At 41.1% G+C, this 11972-nt stretch overlaps 1 long non-coding RNA gene across 1 annotated transcript in view; it reads right to left on the minus strand.

Annotated features, from left to right (window-relative positions):
* Nucleotides 1-8771: 8771 nt before the first annotated feature.
* LOC107108154 overlaps nt 8772-11972 on the minus strand; it is a 15906-nt gene continuing 12705 nt past the window's right edge. Inside the window, exons 2-3 of the long non-coding RNA XR_001482423.1 lie at nt 9476-9623; nt 8772-8930 (exon numbers count right to left, since the gene is read on the minus strand). This is a non-coding gene — a long non-coding RNA (uncharacterized LOC107108154). The remainder of the gene's footprint in view (nt 8931-9475; nt 9624-11972) is intronic.

Genomic DNA, 11972 nt, shown 5'->3' on the forward strand with positions numbered 1-11972 from the left:
TAAACAAGATGATTGGGAAAAGGTCTGTGATAGAAACTACAGGATCCTATAAATAAGTATTTTGATTGACAAAATGAATTAATATAAGTTTAAGAAGAAGAAATGAAAGGTCTGATAATATAAGTATTATTTAATATCTGGTGGTGTTTAAAAAGGAAATGAATTAAGTGTTTATGTTTTGATTGGCAAAATGAATTAATATAAGTTTAAAGAAGAAGACATGAAAGGTCTGATAATATAAGTATTATTCAATATTTGATGGTGTTTAAAAAGGAAATGAACTAAGTGTTTATGTTTTGATTGGTAAAATGAATTAATATAAATTTAAGAGTAAGATATGAATTGTTTGATAACATCAGCATTATTTATTATTTAGGTCTGTTTAAAAGGAAATGAATTAAAATATATTAAGTATAATGGGTGTTTATAACAACTATGTAGACTAGAGTAAAAAGATATCTTGGAATAGGTTAATAGACAGGAATTTATGTATTTAGTTACTCATTTTCTCCTTCTAGAGCTACTTATAGTTTGTTGTTAAATGAACTGAGTTAAATGGTACAATTAAGACAGAAATTGGATCCCATCATTATAAGAAATTAGAGGTCTACCCCGAAAGGAGCAAGAAAGATAATTATATTTAGTATAAATATTGGATGCTGGTAATCCTGGATAAGTAAGAAAATGTGTATGTTGCTGTCTTGAAGCAATTATGTATAAGTAGCAATGGTGTGGTGTTGTAGGTGGTGGGTATTTCTTTGTTTAAAAAACCCAATAAAAATATTTACCACAAAAAAAAAAAAAAAAGGAAATGTATAAAACCCTTTCCCCCAAGAGCTCAGTGTACATTCCCTTGAGTTGTTCTACAAGTTAGTTACTGAGGTTGAGTTCAGACGGGCAGTTTGAAGCTGGAAGGAGTGGCAAAAAAGAGCCGGAACAAACTGTTCCGGGTTTTCCTGTTCACACTGCAGCGACTGATGCAGGAGCATACTGGGAGGAGGCGCAAGGGAGCATTCGCACTGTTGGCCTGGAGGCACTGCAGTAAGGCGCGGCTTTCTTTTTGGTAATTTGGAGATATGTGCATGAGAGCATAAGCGCACAAGAAAAACGTGGGGTTTGGTGTTCACACTTTGTTGGTGCAGGATGGAGGCACTTTCCAGTGTTTGCTACCACTTTCACCAGGTATCTTTTAAACTCGGGAGCGAAGCGTTACAAGACAGGTTGAGTACGGGTGGGGAACGCCGGACAGATGTGCCTGTGTGAACGGCCCCTTTAATCCGGTTGTGAAACGTTCCTCACACATGCCTATATAGGGGCAAACTGCCCGTCTGAACTCGACCTGAGGGCAGGAAACTGTACCCTCACACAAGGAATGTGGCTTCAGAGGGTGGTGGTGTTGGTCTGCAGGAGAACAGCCAGATACCAGTCCAGTAGCACCTTAGAGACCAACAAGATTTTCAGGGAAGGAACTTTTGAGGGCCAAACTCCTTTCATCAGATAAAAGAATGTATTGACTGGATCTAGGGTAATATAGCTGAGCTAGGGACCAGATCAATGGAGTTGTGTTATCTTGCTCACTTTCTCCTTACTTTATGAGCCAAGCAAGATATTTTTCTGCAAGTAAAGTTTAGGTCAACTGTTTTTGAAATCAGCAAGTTACTAACAACTTTTAATCCTTTAATACATTTTTATAGACTCTGCCAGGATTTTCACATCAGTGGCATGTCTTGTGCAAAATTTGCTGTCCAGGGAATTAAAAGTGAAGGGTGGGGGTAACCTGGGTAGGGATGGGCATAAAGGAAGATGTGGTTCGTTTTGTGACACCTACTGTCACAAACCTTTAGGTGCCAAACAAACCAGTTCAATTTGTGAGGTTCATGATGTAGTAGACTGTCCCCCCCAGCATATTTGAGACACCAAACTTGCAGGGGATCTTGGGCTAACTCTCCTCTACCTGCCCTCCAAGCTTGGCGAGGATTGAATTCACAGGGTCCAAGTTAGAGCCTCCAAAAGAAGGTGTCCCGAGGAAAGTGCTTTCTGGGGAAATGACAGGTGCAGGCCCAAGAGGTTCAGGAGTGTATAGAGTGGACTTGTGCAAGCTACAAACATCAAACTTGCAGGGGACCTCCCCCTGATGGTCCTCTACATGCCCCCTAAGTTATGTGCAGATCGGATTTAGCAGGTTGGGTGAAGTGCCTTCTAGTATCTTCCTCCCAGCATGGTCTTCAGCACCATGAGAGAATTCCTTCAGCATCATGACCAGGTCACTGTTCCAATTAAAGATATGAGGACAGACAAAAACTAGGGATTCTCCACCAATTTGGCTCATGGCCCACCCAGTCATGAACAGGAAGCTGATTTTTCAACAGACTGTCCATCGACCCATTTGCGGCAATTTGGCAGGCTGTTCAGTTGTTTCTTCTTAACAGTATGGTAAAACACAATCAGCTTTTTCCTCTGCGTGCCTTCACACAGCTTGATGGTTCTATTGCACCCCCACTGCTCCACTTGGCAGGCAATTGTTTGAGTAGATACTTAAATCAGTCAGAAATCATATAAATTACTCATAAATAAATCAGTGTTGCAAACACTGCATTTTCCACACACAAAAACTACCATTCAGCACTACTCTACAAAGCCCCTTAAGTTACTCAGGATCTTCTTAAAATAATGGTTTAAGAAATAACATCAGTAAAATTAGCATCCTTCAAAACTACTATTTGAGCGATGAAGAATGTGTATCTTATTTGGAGACCTATAATTGTGTGGAGACCCTGGAGCCTTGTGGCTCCACATCAATAAGATCTTACTAACTTTGGACACCTTCTGTCGGCCATTTATATATGCGGTTGTATGTCCACTACTTTAAAAACCACCCCTACATACACATAAAAAATGATGTAGCCAATTACCGCCCAGTTTCTGATCTGCCCAGTCTGGGCAAAAATTATCAGGTCTTCCTGGATAACTCATCTGCTCTGGACCCTTTTCAGTCTGGCTTCAGGCTGGGATATGGAACAGAGAAAGCCCTGATGGCTTTGGTTGATGACCTCCATCTGAATGTAGACAAAGCTCCTGTTTTCTTTGTTGCTCGTCGACAGTCATTGATACAGTGGACAATGCCATTTTCTTGAGGCGTTTGGAGACAGAAATAGATATCAGGGGATGTGCTCTGGACTGTTTCAAACCATTCTTCACAGACCAGATTCAAAGGGTTGCTGTGGAAGAGCAGTTGTCATCAGTGCAGGACCTCTCCTGTGGAGTTCCACAGGGTGCAGACCTATCCCCATTCTATTCAACCTCTATGTAAAGCCCCTAGAATAAAGCATTGGTAGTCTGAGGGCTGGCTGTCATCAGTATGCTGATAAAATTTGTAGTAGGGTATGAGCTTTCATAAGTCACTGTTCACTTCTTCAGATACAGTGATCAGTGACTCATGAAAGCTCATACCTTACCACAAATTTTGTTAGTCTTTAAGGTGCTACTGTTGCCCTCCAAGGCACATATTGTGCTCTTATGGACAAAGTTCATAATAAACACCTGGACTGTGCAAGCAATGTGCAAATAGGGACTAAACTGTGAGGTGACCCAAAAAGGATACCAGCCAAACACACACCCAGAAGCAGAAAACTTTCCTGTATGCTGTGCCAATGGTTCCTAGAAGTTACCTGCCCTCTTGCCTGCTGTAAGATGGACCAGTTCCCTAGCCACGTGAAGCACTGTAGACCAAAGAAGAAGACCAGAGACAAAGAAACCCAAACCCCATTAGGGATTTCTTCCAGCACACGCAGGCAGCATTCACCTCCCCCACAGAGCCTCCCCTAGCTGAAAGGCGACAAGCAGAAGACAATCACGGAATCTTAATGACAAAGACTCTGGCCGCATGAGTCATAATCCCTTCAGGTGCTACTGCTCAGCCCAAAATTACTAGATCTCAATATTGTCCACTCCCTTAATCTCCTCCCCCTAAGCCCTGCTCCAATAGGATGTTTTTGGGATGGACTAGTAGGAGGTGGGCCAAGACATGTGACAAGCCTGGCACAAGCCCCCCCTTAAAAGGGAGCACCCAGCCATGTGGTCTCTCTCTTGCTCTCTCATTGCACCTAACCCCTCCCTATCTCACTGACTCTGGATTAGCTACCCAAGCGTCTATCCACGTGTCTGTGCTGGCCTAAGACATGACCCCATTTCCTTATAGTCTCCCTCATTTTTTTCCCCTAAGGATTGTTCCATCCCGTCGTAGACAGGTGTATTACCCCTCAACAAAATATCCTGCTAATGCGAAAATGCTATCCTCTTCTAATTTTCTTAGAACTGTATAAATGTGAGTGTGTTTGTGATATTGTATGCTTGTGAAGAATCTACAGTAAAGGAAATCATTTTATATTGAAACGTGCCTCTGAGTCTATTCCTGGTGAGCTGGGGAAAAGCGGGACCCCTGTATACACTGGTGCTTGCTCCCTTATTTTGCCTATTGCCCTTAATTTCCCCAAATATCAATCAGAATCAAGGCAATTTGGCTAACACTACTGGACTCTTTTCTACTGCTACAAACAGACTAACATGGCTACCCATCTTCATCTATCAATATGCTGACCACACCCAGCTCTCTATCTCCTTATCCAAATCTCTTGGTGATGTGGTAGAGGTCCTGAATCACTACTTCTCTGCTGTAGTTAAATGGCTAAGAGCAAACAAATTGAAACTAATCCTGACAAGACAGAGGTAATGGTGGTTGGGAAGGCAGAGATCTTGAAGGACATTTTACTTTCCACCTTCAGGGTGGTTCAGCTAACCCTCACTGACACAGACAACAGTTTAGGGGTTATATTGGCTCCAACATTACTGCTAAAGAAGCAAGTTAATGCAGCTGCAAAAAAACAACAACCCTTTCTTCCAACCCAGTCTAGCCCAGAAGATGGCAGAGGATGCTCATTAGGGCTATTCTGTAGTCATGCCATTGGCTGCTCATCAGGTACCAGGTTCAATTCAAGGCATTGGCTATCACTTATAAAGCTCTTCATGGCTTTGGACCTTCAGATCTGTGGGACTACTTTCCTTCCTATGCTCCACCACAACAGTTTCATTCATCTGCACACCCATCCTGCAGATGGACAAGACCAAAAAGCTTCCTATACACACGCATTCTCTGTTGTGGCCCCCACCTTATGGAACGGTCTGCCTGATGAGGTCAGGAAGGCTCTGATTCTCCTGGCATTTCGCAAACTATGCAAAACTGAATTACTCATGAGGGCACTTTACAAAGGTAATAGGCCTTTACTATAATGGGATGATTCAGGAAAAAGGTTTTAATAAAGGGGACTATATTGCTGAATATAGCATGTACCACCTGTTGCTGTCTATATTATCCTATTATGTAATTTATGCATCATTTAATATGACAGTACAGCAAATTTGGAAAACACAACAGTGGCCACAGGAATGGAAAAGGCCAGTTTACATTCCAGTCCCAAAGAAGGGCAATGCCAAGGAATGTACAAACTATCGCACAGTTGCACTCATTTCACACGCTAGCAAGGTCATGCTCAAGATCCTACAAGCTAGGGGAAGTTCGTCCTTCTTCAATGACTGTCTGTTGACGTCCTTCTGTGAAAAGAATAAACACCATGAAGTGACTATATATTATGTACAACATCTGTGAGGTTTTTATCTTTGCACTGTTGCAGTAATTCTTTTGTATACTTCAACAGTACGTGGACAGAGAACTGCCAGAAGTTCTACCTCACATGTCTCTTGAGAAACCTGTATGAGGGTCAAGAAGCAACAGTTATGACAGGATATGGAACAACTGATTGGTTTAGCATAGAAAAAGGAGTACAACAAGGATGTGTATTGTCACCTTGCTTATTTAATTTATATGCAGAGTACATAACGCGAAATGCCAGCTTGGATGATACAAAAGCCGGAATTAAAATTGCTGGGAAAAACATCAACAACCTCAGATATGCAGACGATACCACTCTAATGGCAGAAAGTGAAGAGAACCTGAAGAGCCTCTTGCTAAAAGTAAAAGAGGAGCGCACAAAGGTTGGCTTGAAACTCAACATCAAAAAAACTAAGATCATGGTATCCGGCCCCATCACTCCTTGGCAAATAGAAGGAGAAGTCGTGGAAGCAGTGATAGAATTCACATTCCTGGGATCCAAGATCACTGCAGATGGTGACTGCAGTCATAAAATTAAAAGTCACCTGCTCCTTGGGAGGAAAGTGATGGCAAACTTTGACAGCATAATAAAAAGTAGAGACATCACCCTGCCAACAAAAGTCTGCATGGTCAAAGCAATTGGTATTCCCAGTAGTACTGTATGGCTGCGAGAGTTGGACGATAAGGAAGGCCGAGCGCCGAAGAATAGATTCTTTTGAATTATGGTGCTGGAGAAGACTATTGGGAGTCCCATGGACTGCAAGAAGATCAAATCAGTCAATCCTAAAAGAAATCAATCAAGGCCAGATAATGAAGCTGAAGCTCAAATACTCTGGCCACCAAATGAGAAGGGAGCACTCACTGGAGAAGACCCTGATGCTGGGAAAGATTGAAGGTCAAATAAGAAAGGGACGGCAAAGGATGAGATGGTTAGACAGTGTTATTGAGGCAACGAACATGAAATTAAGCAAACTCGGGAGCACAACAGAAGACAGGAGGGCCTGACGTGATGTGTTCCATGGGGTCGCAAAGAGTCGAACTCAACTGTGTGACTGAACAACAACCACAACACTTATGCTTTGTTTCAGTTTTATTCCAGATTTTATTTTCTGCAATCCTAATCACATTACATTTCTTATTGGATGTTCCATCCTATTAACTACCTAGTTTATACTGTGTCATCCTACCTGAGTCTCAGTGAGAAAGGCAGACTACAAATAACATTAATAAATTTAAAAATTATTCAATAAATGAGATTAAGGATGATAAAAATATGTCATTGTCTTATTTACTGTAATTTTAAAAGTTCTGTAACCATTACTGTGTTGATTGTTAGATGTATTTGTAATCCCTCTAGAATTTTTCTTCCTGTTAGAGGAAAAAGCATTTTGGTCTCCTTAGGCCATTTGTTTGCTATCTGGAAAGAGTTCCTAAAGATCGTTTTGTAGACAACACATCTCCCTTGCTTTAATGCTTTCCAATGATCATTCGGAAACTCAATGAACTTCTATCATCATTCTGTGAATGGACTCCAATAGCCAGTCACTGTCATTCATTTTAACATGCCCCAGGGAGAGCTCTTGCACACTCTGGAGATGCTATTCCCTAGTGCCTTATTTGTAAACTTTGCACAGCATCACTTGGGATTTCTGCTTGAATGCTGCAAGCAGCTCATGCAAGACGCATTTTAAAATGTTTCTCCGAATGACTGATCCAGGAGGGTAGCCGTGTTGGTCTGAAGCAGCAGAACAAAGTTTGAGTCCAGTGGCACCTTCAAGACCAACAAAGTTTAATTCAAGGCATAAGCATTCGTGTGCAAGCAAACTTCTTCAGTTATCTGAAGTTATATGAAGAAGTGTGCTTGCACACAAAAGCTTATACCTTGAATTAAACTTTGCTGGTCTTAAAGGTGCCACTGACTGCACTCAAACTTTGTTCTTCAAATGACTGTTTGTCATTTGTCTTTGTCTTCAAATGACAACAAAAGCTGCCTAAGAGCCATAGCACCATAATTTTATTACTGCATGTACATTCTGCCTTGGAGGCAATGTCCACGGCATTCCTCAGGAGTCTCCCAGACAAGCACTGACCAAATGCAGAGCTGCTTCACTACAGCAGAGTTGCTACATCATTTGCCTTCAGATCATATACTAGAATGTAAATTTGATTAAAGCTTTTAATGGCAGCAAAGCATTTCTTGAGGCTGCTGCTCGAATCAAAGACAGCTGTTTCCCATTCCACAGCAAGATCACCTCCAAATAAAAAGTATGAATCACCCACAGAGGTGTCACAGGGATCACTTTTGACCAGTGTGGATCAGCGAACCCCCAGAAAAAGCACAGGTCTATGGTGGGAGAGGGAAATTAGTAGCAACTGCTATCTGTTTTTCTGTAAACAAACTGTGGTTCCATCACAGTAACTGTATGACTAGAGAACCGATGTGGTATAGTGGTTAAGAGCGGCAGACTCTAATTTGGAGAACCGGGTTTGATTCTTCACTCCTCCACATGAAGCTTGCTGGGTGACCTAGGGCCAGTCACAGTTCTCTCAGAACTCTCTCAGCCCCACCTACTTCACAAGATGCCTGTTGTGGAGAGAGGAAGGGAAGGCAATTGTAAGCTTCTTTGAGACACCTCAGGGTAGAAAAAAGCAGGGTATAAAAACCAACCTCTCCCTGTCTAAATAAGTGGATAGGTAACTTCTGCTGATACACTGTGTACAGCTAGGTATAAATAGCTGAAGTTTTGCAGAAAAGTGTCGGAATTAAGAAATGTTAGTGGGAATTGCCAGAGTAGTCTAGAACAGAACAGCTGAAGACAAGTATGAGTAGAACTATTCCTAATGGCACAACTGGACTAAAGCCAAAAGGATATTCAGTTGTTGATGTGAATGGATATAGAAAAAGGAAAGTCCAAAGCTGTTTGACATGTATAATAGGAACGTGGAACATGAGCAATATCAATCAAGATACACTCGAAATCATAAAACAAGAAACTGAACATTTAAACATTGCAATCCTGTTTGTATAAATCTGTTTTTATTAATTTTACTCTGAAAACTTACTCCACATCCCAGAACATTTCATTATTATTTTTTTTTGGTGGAGTGATATGCATATGAATTTGAGATGGTGAGCCCACTGTTCTGGCCTCTTCCTTTCTCCCCTTAGTTTGTATATGAATTTGAATTTGGAGGGTTTTTTTCTTTTCTTTCTTGGCAGGCTCCAGGTACTTCAGTGAAGGAGGGTGTAGAAGAGGTCCTTCTCCTGTGGTATGGAGTAGATTCCAAAATATTTTGAGGGGAAATTCTCTGATCAAATGTGAGGGGCAATGTTGTCCTTCCCTGCCCTGATTTCCTGTTGATACTTCCCTTGATTGTAAAAGTCTGTTTTTATGAGTTTTACTGTTAAAATTTACTCCACACCCCAGAATATTGTTTTTTCTTTTCCATTGAATTTGTTGTGGGTTGTGGACCACCAACTCATTATAGATGTTTATTTGGAATTTAAACACTTATTTAATATATTTTTTCTATTTTCTGCTTTCTGATTTCATGGCAAAACCACTCCAGATTAGTGCTATTGACCATTCCAAGGAGAAACACAAGATCCTCCTTCCCAATCAGCAGCATAGTAATTAAAGTTATTTATTTTATTTAAAATGTTTATTAGCTGCTTGTCTTCCTTACAGAACTCAAGGCCATTTACACTATATATAAAATACATAAAATATAATGCATAAAATACACTCAAAATTTAAATCCACAATTTAGAACTGCTAGTGACATAATCAAATACAGTCCCAATCCCACCTTTCCACTTCTGCCTGAAATGGGTGAGGACAGAGGGAGCATGTTGTTTTCAAGGAGGTCTGTGCTGACATAGGGAGGTCATTTGCTCCTTTCCCCAATCCTTCTCCTCTTCACAATGGACCATGGATCATGGAAACCAATGCCATGTCTGCAGAAAGAGAAAACAACGAGGACAGAGGAATTATGAGGCTTTTCATTCTATTTCTGAAAGTCTGAAAGCATAAAGAACTTTAGATGAGATTTGGGAAAGGGGGGGACTGAGAGAGCTGTTTCAATTGGTAGGTACCATCCTCGTGCTAGTGACAGATAATTTTGTCTTGAGATGCATGGGTCACCGCTCATTTCTACATGCAAGGCATACATTGCATGACTCAGCCTGTGTGGAGTGGAGATGTAAAAAAAATCCTACATGTTTTAATATTGTGAACAGGCCAAGTCTTCCCTCATCAGGAAAGAGCCAACAGAAACACAAGGAAAAATGAAGCCTATACAAGCAGTTGAGTTATATGCACCAGGGTTTTTACTGTCTTGGAAAGCCAAGATAACATGTTGATTTTTCTGACATCGACTATATATCAAGTGCTTTGGTGCACTCTAGTGTTTCCTTTACTTTTTGGTTTTCATTCATTATCAGGTGAATTTCCCCCCAAATGTATGGGGAAATCAGGTCAAATATTGCAGACTCTGACACACAAGGGTGTGTGTGTAATGTTAAGCCACCTTGCCAGTGGAGTTTTATAAAACTCCCCCCACCCCACTCCAAATGCAAAAAAGGTTTTACAGCCTTCTGCAATTTCCCATTGATTTTATTGTCAACATTTGCTTTGCTTTTCTTGAAATTAGTGATTAAATAAATTGAGTTACACCTTTCTAAGTTAAGCAGACTCAATAGGCTTAGTAGGCTGTATCTTTGTTTATGACTGTATTGTAAGAGTCCAACTATGTGTGTCATCCTTTCAGTAGGAATCATTAGGAATTGTGGCCTTTTATGTTATTAAATTCTCCAGCAGCATTTTAAGAGTACAAAACACATGCTCACAATTTGGAAGGAGGAAACATGCATGTATGGGAACTGTGTGAAGACTAGCAGGCCATAGCGAAGAACAAAACTAATCCAACTGGTTTGGATACATGCACAGGAAAGGAAAAAGAATGTAGAACTGCTTCAAGGTCAGTTGGGACTGATGCAACTTTGCATTCCCTGGATCTGACCTTGTGCCTTGTATGCTGAGGAGATATGACAAGGAAAGATTCTCTCCACAGTTCTTTCCGATCAAAATTAACCCTTCTGCCCCCACTGTATTCTCTTTTCCTGTGCTAGCCAATATATTTCACATGTTAGAAAGTTTGGTACTGCTTTTGGCTGACCTGAAGTCTCTATAGAACCACATCAAAGTTTCTACTGCAATGTTCCAGAACCTGTGCAACCAAATTATACTAAAGCTGTGCTCCTGAGCACTTGCTTACAATTCCATTGGAAAAAAAAGTTGAACTGAGCCGCACATAATACTTCAGGACCAGTTGTCCACTGCAAACCAAGAAAACTAGAGACTCACTAATAGCACTGTTCTGACAAATGGTTGTCTTCTAGGTATCTCACTATTGTTCTGAAGCTCAAGCTCATTTTGGGTTCAGATATTATGTTTATTTTTTAATGTTTTGTTCCTATGCAATAAAATCTATTTAAAACAAAGAAACTGGAACAAATATATTGGATTCTTTGATAGAAACGGCATGAGTCCGTGTATGGTATGACTATAGCATGGCATCATTTTCAACTGGAACATTCATCATACTAATGCAAAAGTGCACATGGCCTAGATCCGCCTGGGGACCAGCAATGATTTCAGGAGAATCATGATGATGCTTTTAAAGAGGAGTGATATAAGGACTACAGAGCAAAACGGGTAGAGTTGAAAAGAAGCACAGAGGATGCTGTCCCAGCATTCCAGCAGACACAGATGCTGAAAAGGTCACAGCCAGCATCTGGTATGGGTGATTTTGGCAGCCTGCCCTGGGCACTGCTAACCCATTCCACTGCCCTGTGATGCCCCCTAGAAAAGGTAACCAGATTCTCCTACTTCCAATAGTGGCACATGAGCAACTGCATTCTATTGTTCCCTCTTATTGTCACAGACTAAGACTTTTTTGGGGAGTCCCAACAGTGAGGACTAAGAGGGTGGTGAAAACCACGGAGGAATGTGAGGTGCTCCAAAGGGATTTGTTGAGGCATCAACATGGCAGATGCGGTTCAATGTGACCAAGGGCAAAGTGATGCACATTGGAGCCAAAAATTTTAACTATAAATATATGTTGATGGGGTCCGAAATGGCAGAGACTGACCAAAAGAGAGATCTTGAAGTCGTAGTAGATAACTCAATGAAAAATATCAAGACAGTGTGCGACTGCAATAAAAAGGGGGGAGAGGGTGGCTTAGAAGCACGATTTGAGGATGGAAAAACAAGTGTTCGTTCATTCCAGTATGTATGTTCCCCTT

The sequence above is a fragment of the Gekko japonicus genome, unplaced genomic scaffold, assembly GCF_001447785.1.
Source record: "Gekko japonicus isolate JY-2015 unplaced genomic scaffold, Gekko_japonicus_V1.1 scaffold1312, whole genome shotgun sequence".
Taxonomy (NCBI): domain Eukaryota; kingdom Metazoa; phylum Chordata; class Lepidosauria; order Squamata; family Gekkonidae; genus Gekko; species Gekko japonicus.